Below are 12,917 nucleotides of genomic sequence, written 5' to 3'. Positions count from 1 at the left end.
TATATATAAATTAAACAATGTCAAAATGTAATATTATAATATTGAGTTAGGTTATAATAAGAAGTTTAGTTTTTGTAGAAATGATAGAAAGTAATCTTGAACATAAAGGGTTGAGATTAGTTTAGGTGGAAATCATGTGTGAAAATAAGGGGAAGGGTATAAAAGGAATAACACATTTGTTGACTTTCTCTCTCCACATGCAAGGCATATGCAAAATTCCTCCATCATTTTAAAACGTCCATAACTTTTTTTACGACGTTTTTATTGAAAAAAATTCACCATAATAACGAGTGTCTTTTTATCTTTTATATGAGTACCATATTGTTATATAAAAATTAAAAAAAAATTAGTAGGTTTTTTACGTATTGTGTTTTACCAAAATTATGTTTTACAAAATTGTGTTATGCAGTTATATTTATCATTGTGTTTTTTTTCTCATTGTGTTTTTTTCCATTTTGTTTTTTACATTGTGCCATACAATTGTGTTTTTTTCATAGTGTTTTTTAAATTGTGTTTTTCATAGTATTTTCCATTGTGTTTTTTCCGGCGGCCGTTTCCGATGACTTTTTTTCGGCGACTTTTCGGTGAATTTTTCGGCGATTTTTCCGGTGAAATTTCTCGAGGATTGTTTTCCGGTGAAATTTTCCGGCAAAATTTCCATAGACTTTTTCGGCGAGGTGGTCGCGGTGGGTGACGGTTGTGGTGGCGGTGGGCGGTGGAGTGGCGGTGGTTGTAGGAGATGAGTGAAGATGTAAGTGTGTTTTATGTAAGTGAGTTTTTGAAAATTAATTTAAGTGGATTTTGAGATTAAAATAAGTGGGTTTTGATATTAAAGTGTTAAGACTAAAATACCCTTCTTCCTAGTCTTCTTAAAAAAATTATACTTCTTATTATAGTATTATATACGATAAGTTTGTTACACAGGCTAGTTGTAAAAAAAGTTAAGACAACGTCATATATGATTTGGTAAAATATTTAATACAATAATCTGTTGTCAAGTTATCATATAATACAAATGCGACTTCTACAACCCTAAATTTATATAAAATAGAAAAAAAAAGCATACACAAAACCTTAAATCAAACACTCCCCTGTCACCAACGACCTCCTCCGTCAAGCTATCTTCACCGCCACCGATCCATCACTCACCGGCATCAACACTCCTCTGTCACCATCACCAGCGTCGACAACGAGTGTCCGGCAACTCGTCAGAAAAACGACTCGACTCTTCTTTGTTCACAGGTTTGTTTTGGCAATTTGATCAATTAAACTTTGAAACTGATCATGATCAAATTAATCATCAATTCATCCAAACAAATATATCTGAATCTTCAATCAAATCAATTTTTAACTTGACCGTTTTTTGACTTGAGCATAATTGTTTTTTAACTTTGAATTCTTTAGATTTTGGAATTCGATTTGAGCGTATTTCTTTGTTTAACCTTGGGCGTGATTCGCGTATCTAGTGTGCGTTAAGTTATTATTGTACGTTTAACTCACCCATATATAATTATATATTTATAGACTTTATAAAACAAAAGGAAAAGGACAGATCCCATAACCACTCCATTCAGACTCCCAACTACTCGGTTTATTAGTCTTAGAAGTTAGATCATTAAAGTTAAAGTTAAGAAGTTGACAAAACAAATTTTAATATTATATGACATCGGCGTAGTCTTTCTTTTTTTGTGATATTACCTTTTCGTATGGAATTGTCAAAATACGTAACTGGTTTTTCTTCAAAAAGTTTATACGACTAAAGCATCAAATAGAAAAATACCTAAACGAACCAAATACTTGACTTTGCCGATGGGATCGCAATCACAGCTAGGTAAACGTGAGCCGGTTCGGTTGGTTATGAATTTAAACCAGACCTATAACCAATGTTTCGTTTACACATTTTTATAACTGAACTGATTGGCTTCTGTTATAAGCAATCCAATTAGTTCGGTTAACTGCCGACTTTAGAGGTTAGTCATCAAAGCTCGATTTCAACTAATAAATCTAAGTTATATTCACGTTAAATAACATTTTAGTGGCCCTTTTAAGTTATAAAAAAAGAATAAAAACCTAATATGTTAGTTATAAAATATAGCAAAACTTCATGACATATCATCTTTAAAAAGTGAGTGAACAGTTAAGGCTATTTTTAGTATCGGTTTAATTAAGTTAATTCTATTATACACACACATAATCATAACTGAGTCATTGGAAACGGTTATTCATAAAATAACCGAATATTGGGTTTCTCGGTCGGTTTGAACGTTTTGTTATCAAATATATAAATAAAAATTATTATAATGGTTCACAACCAACACCTTATAGACGGGTTAAGCCCAAACCTAGTTCAACACCAATGACATTGATGGACCTATTCTAGATAGCTAACATGTACATAGTACATACATGATGCAGGAATGACGTAAGCCAAGCAAACAAATGACTTGTAAAGAACTAAAGATTATTATTCGTCATAACTGATGTGGGACCCATCCGCATACAATTTCGTAATGGGCAAGGCTGGTCTTAAACGTATGTTTGAGCCTATCAAACATATGTACAAGGTCTCGTAAACTCTCACAACTAACAAAAAGCATTTCAATAGTCAAAAGAAGGCGAATGAATTAAGTTCCTTGAGTGCAAAGGAAAAGGAAAGTGTTAAGAAAATCATTTTATTCTTCCTTTGTAAAATAGATTACATAAATATAATATACATATATACAATGCATAGTATTTAACAGTATATAATATAACATGATTTAAACTCATATATGGAGCTATAAGAATCAAACAAAACAAGACCAGTCAAGATTTATCTTCTGGGGACACATAGCAAACACGGTTCTTCTAAAATATGTTTCGTGGTTATGTATATGTCAATATGTGTCTCGGAGTATAATAACGAGAGCAGTAGTTATATGACTGGAGATGAACTAACAAGTCTGGGATAAAATCATGATTTTCTTTGTTTTCTTTTGTGGAATAGAACAAGATTGTGATGAGGTGAATTATATTTACAGTTTTACACATATATCCCGGTTTATTATTTTTGTGAAACTGAAGTGGAAAGAGTTCTTCTATTTGTATGAATATTGGTTTTCAAATATCTCACCATATTTTTCTAGTAACTAAAGAAGAATCAATTAGTTCATTTAAATAGTCATATGGTCCAATGGTTTTCACGGAGTGACGGATTTCCTTATTGATGGTGTTCCTGTGAGACTCAAGCTTAGAGCTTCAAAATCAATATAAAGTGTTATCATCCCGTCTCAGGATGACTCATTCAGGTGTTATGTAGTTCCAAACATTATAAAAAAAGTTCATTTTATTAATCAGACACAAATGAAAGACCACATTAGCATTTCATTTAATGGTAATCGTTACAATTAGACCTAACGATCAGCAATTGACAACACTTGAAATTAGACATCTTTACATGGACCAAATTTGCTCCTTTGCGCGAGGGAAAAAACCTTGTTTTGCCATTTTACTTCAAAGTTCAAACTATTTAAAAGTTTGTTTCAGTAACAGAAATTGAAGAAATGTTCATGTATATATAATAAAAGTTGTATGGACCTATAAGCTAGTAATTACATCTATTGGTAAGAAATAATACTTTGAGCTTTACTACTATTTAGTATTTAGTATGAATAAAATACAAATGTCGATCTAGTTTTATGTGCCTTTCTTCAAATGAAATAGTCATTTTCCTTCTCATGATTAAGTTTAATACTTTTTTATTGATAAGTTATGTAAACATATATATTTTTTTGTATATAATAATTATTTACGTCCCTCGTGATTAAGTAGCCACCCATTTGTTGGGCAACTTTTAAGTGAAGCCCATTTGTAGTTTACGTTAATTACATTTTTAATTTTTTTTGATGAATAGGATCCAACTATTCTATAGATGTTTAAAACAAGTTATACATTATCTAATATTTAAACAATTTAGGTAAGTCTGGGATATTATTATTTATTATTTTTTAAATAACAAAATGTTCTGTTATTATTATTTATTAACCTTTAATATAATGTTAACTTAGTAGTAGTTGTTTTACAAATATTAAATTGTTTCTAATATAATGTTAATTGCTTCTTGAAACCGGCCCGAGTGTTCAGGATAATTTGAGAACTGATGAGCCGTGATTGAATTGTGACACCTTTTGTCTCTTCATCACTGTTGTTGGCCTCACGCCTCTCTCACATGCATGCTAAATCTTTGTGATTATGATAAACTAGTTTCCAAACTTCTCCTTGCTAAAGGACCCCAACACGGCATATTATCCTTGACAATCGAATTCCGATAACATATATCATATAGCTCATGTTTTGACTCATAGGCTTCAACTTCTCCATTTATTATACCTTCTTGTGTTAAGAAAGTTGATTATAGTTGTCCGTTGTGGTAATGGACAATTATCACTACATTTTACACATAATATAAGAACAAGATCATTTTATAACTCTCAAATATTATTTAAAGGTCGTTTTGTCAATTTTTGTATGTGATTTTATGATTACATACACGTAAACTAGTTATTACATTTATGTAAATCGATTATAACACTATATGTAATTTGGTTATAGTACCGTAACAAACCTAACTAAAACCGACCAAATTTGTACTAACTTGCTACCCCCACCGCTCGGGATTTACAACTAAATAAACGAGGTTGTTGTCATATTTGAAGTCTTTTATCAAGCATTAATCCTTGCACGTGCACGTACAAGTCCCTTGTTTTTGTAGTAATATCTTATATCTCCTTGGAAGTCACGAAAAAATATTTTAAATCTATTTATTAGATTTAACCAACCACCACCGTCTTCAACAAATCCTACGTTGTTTCTTTGAACCTGTGTTTTTAACGACTAATAAACAGAGAATTGTCTAGATACTTCGTACATAGTGACTCAATGACAAAATGTCACCGTGAGCTAGCCCAACCCAGCTGTACAGAGCTTTTAAGTGACTCCAAGTTATCTGCAGTTTCGGAGAAAACCCACCCGCCCAAAGGCCTGCTGGTGGTAAAACCCGGACGCTCTCAGGATCAAACTAGATATTACAAATATTCCAATCTTCCTTCATTAAATCACCCATGTCATTGCCTGGAAGAGTTGAACATGAGTCTCCATTGAGAAGCTCATGCTCCCTACCACTAAACCACATTAAAAAGTACGAATCTATGTTAACATTGGGTTACTATAATATTCAAAACAAAGAAAAAATTAATAATTTTTTAACAACAACTTTTTTCTTTCACTATAGAATCTCTCAAATCTTACTCACAATTTTTGTAAGACCGAAAACTATAAAACTAGACCGATACGTATAAATGTGTAATTATCACAATTATAATTAATAGACGATCATAAACATAAACAGTAATTAAACTATATATACAAAGAAAGCCAAGATTTACATTTTGTTTCACACAAAAAGATAAATAATATTCGCAATAAACCCACATGCAATAACAAAACATTAAACACATTAAAAAAAATTAACTAGAAACAATAAGTTCACACACGAAAATGTCTAGTCAAAGACTCTAACTTTCACCCTTTCATGTAAATTAAAAAAAAAAAACTTGCAACAGATAGCATGAGACTGTTTAGGACACTATCGACGGCAGTGAGTTGCGAATGTGTAGTGGCATCACGGTGGGGAGATATGTTTGTGCATATTGCAATGGAGGGAATGAGAGAGGCAGTGCAATGACCTGTACGGGTTTCCTACTTGTTCACTAATCTATGCTATAGTTGTTGTCGAAAAAGTTTAAAAATACTTGGAAGCACCCATTCTTTGAACATTGTATCCGCCCGTTGGATAACTTAACGGTCTTAGATTAACTCAAACCCGGGTCTATAGTTTAAACTTTCAAGGATTCTTGGAAAACTCGAGCTTGAGTAGATAATTGCTCCAACATGAGTAGTTATATGTATCATGAAAATTATGGTTTACAAAACAAACTCTATTCAAAAGCATGAATAGTTTGTTAGTGCTCTTAGGACAAACAAAAATGTTTATATTACAAACTCCTAATATTATCAACAACGTATATGCTTTATATGTATGTTAAAGACTTGCAATTTGCACAACTTTTCTTTAGTCTTTACTATCATTAAACAAGCAATCCAATGTATCTGTGTTGTTTTAGTCTATTTAGATGACATCATGTATAAATAGGATCTCAGAATTTTTTATGATTTACCTAAACTTTTCTTTAGTCTTTACTATCATTAAACAAGCTAAACTTTTTTTTCTTTTCATCGACGCTCACAAGGTTTGAACCTTTAGTATAACCATTGAGACGTTTCTTTCGGTGACTCAACTTCTACCTTTATTCTCCTCTTTGGTGATCGGTCATCCGATGATCTTGCCCTCCTTTTCGTTGTAATCCGAACCGGCTCCGGCTCACCAGAATTAACCCGAAGAGGAAAATTTAATAGAGCCCGAGAACCACGCATCATATACGCCGCCCTATCATACGCTAATGCCGCATCCTCCGCCGTCTCAAACGTCCCCAACCACACCCTCGCACCGTTCTTCGCAGGATCTCGAATCTCCGCCGCAAACTTACCCCATGGCCGCCGTCGCACCCCTCTGTAATGCTTCCCCTTTTCTTGCGTAACCTTCTCATTTTCCGCGGTTTGATAACTCGAAATTTCTGGCGAATATCTCCGGTTCGGTTTTAACGCTTACGGTGTTTTCAGAAGTCTCAATTTCCAGCGAAGGCTGACACTCGAAGTCCAACGCCTCGTGAAGAAACCGAGCGATTAACATATCATCGGAATCATTCTGTTCGAAGGGCAATTCAGTAAACAAGTTATCGCTCCCGCAGCTTACGACCGAATCATCTAGCAGATGACGCCGAATAGACTCTAGAAGAGCGTATTCGCAGTCGAACCCGTTACTTTGTATCATGTTTAGCACGAAATGAGTAACAAAAATGTTTTAATTTTTTGTGTGTTTTTGTACAAAATATGAGACGGTTTTCGGTTGAGGGATAAAAAGGTATAAATAGGTGTGGAGTATTGGGTCAGGTTCGTGCACCTGAAGAAATTAATTGTTTGGAATATTATTATAAAGAAAGTTGTAAATTAATTAGTTGTTTCATGTTTTGTCGGATACGAGAATGATGTTTCTTGGAAGCTCGTTTTAGTTATTTAATGTGGTGGTGTTTTACGCACGTTGTTTTATTGCACAAGTTGAGTTGTTGGCGTGGATGGATGGTGTCATTAGTTTAGGTCATCTTGATGATTTTTTTGGATAAGACGTTCTTATTATAATTCATATGTCGGAGGTAATAAGGCAAGTATGACTCTTATTTTTTGTTTTTATTCAAATTTTAATTGTGAACATGGATGTTCCAGTGTCGGAGTTAATAAGGCAAGTATCAGCATCATGCACATTTAACTTTGACTTGGACTTTTATTTCGAACCCATGTGAACTTTTCTGGTTTCATCAAACATTTTTGACTTTTAGTTATATATGACTTGGTCAAGTCAACATTGCAATTTTGACTTAGTAATTCGCCACCTGTCCCAACAAGACCACGAGATCATGCAACCATACCCTCACCCCATAATTAATGAACAATAACGAAGAACCCTAAGAAGAACAATAAAATAAAATTTAGCAGCACGACCAAGTCTCATGATATCTTTGTTTAATTCGCTTGATGTTTTCCTATGCTCAATCTGATGTTTCTACATATTGTTTTCTTCCTTTCTTTTCTTTATATATTCATCAGACAAAACCATATCTTTGACCCAATAATATTTAAAGATGGAAATATATCGGGAAAATATCAAAATAGCAGAAGTTTAGCATTAAGTTCATAAAATAGGCGTATATTTAGAATTCAACCAATTTCGGCACCACCACTAACCACTTGTATCCAGCCACAACCTCCTTACTCCTTAGGGCTCTACTAGTCACCAAGGGATCCCTGCAGTTCTTACATAGGGTCGTCTTTGAAAATTATTAAATAATTTTGGCTGAAGGCGAGAAAAAATTTGGGTCTTAAGTAAAAAGGGTTTTTATTATTGGGTTTACACAATTAAATTTTTAAATGGTCTTATTAGGTTGTGCAATTTTTTTTAAAATAAAAACTAGCTTTTGAACCCGTGAATACACGGGATTTGTTAAATGGAAAAAAATTAGTAAAACTCATTATTTGAAACTGAATAAAAGAGTCCATATTGTTAAAAAGATGACTTTTTTTTCTTTAATATAAAGTAATGTATTCATTAAGCATAATTGTATTTTGGATATTAAATTGTTGTAAATGGTCATTAATGTGTGCATGGTGTCTTGAAATATATTGAAAATGTTGTAACTCATGGGTCAAACCATTTTCACCCATGACCCATGGATAGAATGGATTAAGGAGAAGAGAGATTAGAAGATTAAGAGGGATTTTTATGCTAGGATTGAATTTGGTTAGGACAACTAAGCATTGTTATTTTTGTTTATTAGTATAGTAAGATAAGATAAAATAAGATGGGCTTCAATGAATTGGATAATTTGGTTTAAACATTATATATTACATTTTTTTTCAAGGCTGACAATGATCTTACAATCAACATGAGTTGGCACATCCATCAATTCACATTTTTGATGGTTGTACCGATATAGAAGTGTCCAAATGTGATTAATAAGGCTAGGATACAATATTCTCTATCAAGGCTTCAGAGGTGCCTTGCAAGCTCTATCATGTAAGGTGTACCCTCCTAGCCCATGCAACCAAATATCAACGGATTTTCTAGACGCACCAGGGGGTTTTTACGCCTCGTAAGGGCTATACGGGGCCCTATACGCCCATATAGCCCTATACGTGGCATATAAGGGGTGTTTGGTGTTAGTAGGACCCAATATCAATCCAACATTTCAGGCTAGGCTATAATGATGCCTGACAAAGTTGGTTGGGCTATAAAGTTGTCTGACTGGTTGTTAAGCTTCATTTAGGCAGAATTCCAACGACAAGGCGGGTTCAATGCACAGTTGGTTATGCTCCAATGGTGTCTGACGTCCGCCCTAGGCTGAAATGGCGCCCAGCTAGTTGGACTCAAGTGGTGCTGACTTCAAGCGCCTTGACCGAAATGGTTCCACTTGTTAGAAAATAAAACTTTTTTGGTATAGGAATAATGAAATCATCACTTCCTATTATAAAATATTGACATCTTAATCCTCTCAATTATAGACCGTTGGAGTAGTTCCTTTCAATTACTCTTGATTGTATTTCCTTGTTAACCAAAAGTGTATTTCCTATTTATTTTGTAATTTCTCATTCTTTGTAAGAAACAGAGACAATTATTCTCAATCTTTTCTCATATGGTATCAAAGCAGTGTCCGGTTCTTGGACCAAATATTGCTCATCATATATTCCAATAACCTTCTGTTATTCCCGATCAAATTAAGCAACCATGTCCGAAGACGGTAGCTTGATAAATACAACAAGAACCAATTATGAAGACTTAGTAACTCAGTTTGCAAACCTCCTAAAAATTGCCCTTAATTCCCGAAACCAAACCTCAAAATCCTCGGTCGAAGGAGGCTACACCGCTGTTAGAAAGGAAACGGCTCACCAAACAACTCTTTGATCTGCCTCCGGGACAACAAAGCGTGTTGGCCGGATTAGCAACCACCGGAGCAAACAATAATGAAGTGTTAGAGTTTCTGTCAAAGGGACGGCGCGGATCAGACCCGATTGGAAAACCAACCGGCTCATCACCTCAACTAGACAAATCCGTGCTTTAATGTAGCCACTGTGGTATGACAAAACACACCAAAGAACAATGCTTCAAAATTATCGGCTACCCCGAATGGTGGAGTGACGACCACAAAAAGAACAATAAAGATGGGGAAAAGTGGTTGCCGCCGTAGACAACCTAGAAACTACCAGTAGCGGTGGCGACCAACAGCAAATTGAAGATTGGACCGGTGGATTCGGGGGTACGTTGTCTGCCGGAGATGAAGACCACAATCTGTGTAACAATGGGGGTAACAGGATTGAGGAACTCTCCTCAAATCCTTGTTTTTTAGACACTAATCACTTGAACCCTCTTATTTTACAAATGTTACATAAACCTCCTCAAGAATCTGATAATTATCATACTGATCAAAATTTTAGTTTAACAAACAAAGCCCATCAAAGTTCTACTTTTCACAAATATAATCTAAACAAAACTAATGGAAGATTTAGAAACAAAACAAATTTTTTAGACTCTGTTGGAGAAGTAAATATGGTTAAAACTAATGAAACCTTTGAAAAATCATGGATATTTGATTGTGGTGCTATTGACATCATGACTTTTGAACTATCAGATATTATTTCAAAATCTAAACCGAAAATAAACCACATAAAAACCGCAAATGGGGGAATAGTTCCCGTAAAAGGAGGGGGGACTATCGAAATCTCCCCTACTTTAAAACTCTCAAATTATCTCTATGTTTCGTCCTTGTCACACAAACTTTTATCAATAAGCCATGTAACGAAGGAATTAAATTGCACCGTTTTAATGCATCCCACCTTTTGTATATTACGAGACATAAGGACAGGAGAGATTATTGGGCTTGACACTGAACGCCGGGGATTGTATTATGTGGACGAAGTGACTCAACATGGTACTGTGATGCTGCCTCACGGAACTACGAATATAGAAGCTTGGTTATGGCATAAAAGACTGGGACACCCATCTATCGGTTATTTACATCTTTTATTTCCAAAATTATTTTCTTTAAATGAAACTTTAAACTGTGAAACTTATGTTTTGGCTAAAAGTCATAGACAAACATTTAAGCCAAATAACACAAAGGATAATTTACCTTTTTCTCTTATCCATTCGGATGTTTGGGGACCGGCGGAAGTTGTTGGGGGACAAAATTTTCGTTTTTTCGTTTTGTTTGTTGATGATTGCACTCGTATGAAATGGATTTACTTCTTAAAACACAAATATGAAGTTTTCGATAAATTTATTAATTTTTATGCCATAATACAAACACAGTTTAAAACAAACATCCGAATTCTTCGGTCTAATAACGGGGGGGAATTTGTTAACACATCAATGAGACAATTTTGCGAAACAAAAGGAATAATTCACCAAACGTCCTGCTCCCACACTCCCGAACAAAATGGAACCGTCGAACGAAAAAATCAAATTCTTTTGGAAATAACACGTGCCCTTCTAATTGAATCTAGAACACCTAAATCCTTCTGGCCTGAAGCCCTTGCTACTGCCACATATCTTATTAATCGACTACCAACGAAAGCTCTTAATTTAAAAACCCCTCTTCAAATCCTTTCTGAGTTTACCAAACTCCCTCTTGCACTTACATTACAGCCCCGAATTTTTGGGTGCTCTGTCTATGTTCACATACCCAAAATCAATTGATTCAAACTCGACCCTTATGCTGAAAAATGTGTTTTTGTTGGCTACGGTGTCAACCAAAAAGGATATCAGTGCTATAGTCCTAAAAGACGTCATATGTACACTACCATGAATTGTGACTTCTTGGAAATCGAATTCTTTTATACCTCTCAGCAAGGTTGTCAGGGGGAGAAAGAGGATAATGACACACTGAGTTGGCTAAAATGGGTCCCAAAATGTACCCAATCATCACAAGAGGTTAATCAAAGTACCCAGCCATCATCAGAAGATCATAGTACCTAACCATCGTCAGAAGATCATAGTACCCAATCTGAGTCACCAGCGTCTCAACAATCTGAGGGACCAACAATCAATGTTCCAAACCAAAATCCTCCCGACCTAGCGTCTGAGGTAAGTAATTCACTAGCGCATGAAGAATCTCAGGAAAGACAAAACATTGAGAATTGTGGGATAGAAATAGAACAAACAGTGCAGGAGGAAGAAGAAGAAGAAGAAGAACAACAACAACAACAACAAGATGATGATGATAAAGAAGAAGAAGAAATGACTGAGAAATACGTTCTCCCACCCAGGGCCAACCGAGGAATACCGCCAAAACGGTATTCCCCAGAAAACACACTAGATCTTCAAGATATCCCATGGCAAATATAGCTGAAGGAAACTTATCCAAAGAAGCCAAGGCCTTTACTTCTTCCTTATATGCTGAATAGATACCAACCTCAGTGGAACAAGCCTTAAAATCAAACAACTGGAAGGATGCTATGGAAACAGAAATGAAGGCGTTAATAAAAAATGACACGTGGGAAAAGTGTAACCTGCCTCTAAGAAAGAAACCAGTTGGATGTAGATGGGTGTTTACTATCAAACATAAACCAGATGGAACTATTGAAAGATACAAAGCACGTCTGGTAGCTAAAGGTTATACCCAAACATACGGAATTGACTACTCGAAGACATTCTCGCCGATAGCAAAGATTGATACAATTCGAGTTCTTTTTTCAATCGCCGCTAATGAAGGATGACCTCTTCATCAATTTGATGTTAAAAATGCCTTCTTACATGGAGAATTGAAAGAAGAAGTTTATATGGAAGCTCCACCCGGATTCGCAAAAAGTTTCAAGATAAAGGAAGTATGTCGATTAAGAAAATCTCTTTACGGGCTTAAACAATCTCCTCGAGCTTGGTTAGGAAGATTTACTCTAGCAATGAAAGGATATGAGTTCTGCCAAAGCAAATCCGATCATACACTCTTCCTTAAACAAAGAGGTAAACTTGTGACTTGTTTAATTATATATGTTGATGACATGATCATTACAGGAAATGATGAGGAGGAGATGAAGGAGTTAAAGGCAAAATTGTTCATGGAATTTGAAATGAAGTACCCAGGAAGACTCAAATACTTTCTTGGAATTGAAGTATTAAGGTCTAAACGAGGGATCTTTATATGTCAAAGAAATATATTCTTGATCTTCTGGCCGAAATAGGAAAGATTGATTGCAAACCTGCTGACACCCCAATA

The 12,917-nt window shown here is 34.9% G+C and overlaps 1 pseudogene; it reads right to left on the bottom strand.

Annotated features, from left to right (window-relative positions):
• Positions 1 to 6,297: 6,297 nt before the first annotated feature.
• On the bottom strand, positions 6,298 to 7,055 carry LOC143546866 (ethylene-responsive transcription factor 1A pseudogene; annotated as a pseudogene).
• Positions 7,056 to 12,917: the final 5,862 nt, after the last annotated feature.

The sequence above is a fragment of the Bidens hawaiensis genome, unplaced genomic scaffold (assembly GCF_021521415.1).
Source record: "Bidens hawaiensis isolate Kalapana, Puna unplaced genomic scaffold, B.hawaiensis_p1.1 tig00014475_1, whole genome shotgun sequence".
Taxonomy (NCBI): Eukaryota; Viridiplantae; Streptophyta; class Magnoliopsida; order Asterales; family Asteraceae; genus Bidens; species Bidens hawaiensis.
This window is presented reverse-complemented; position numbering and strand designations above follow the sequence as displayed.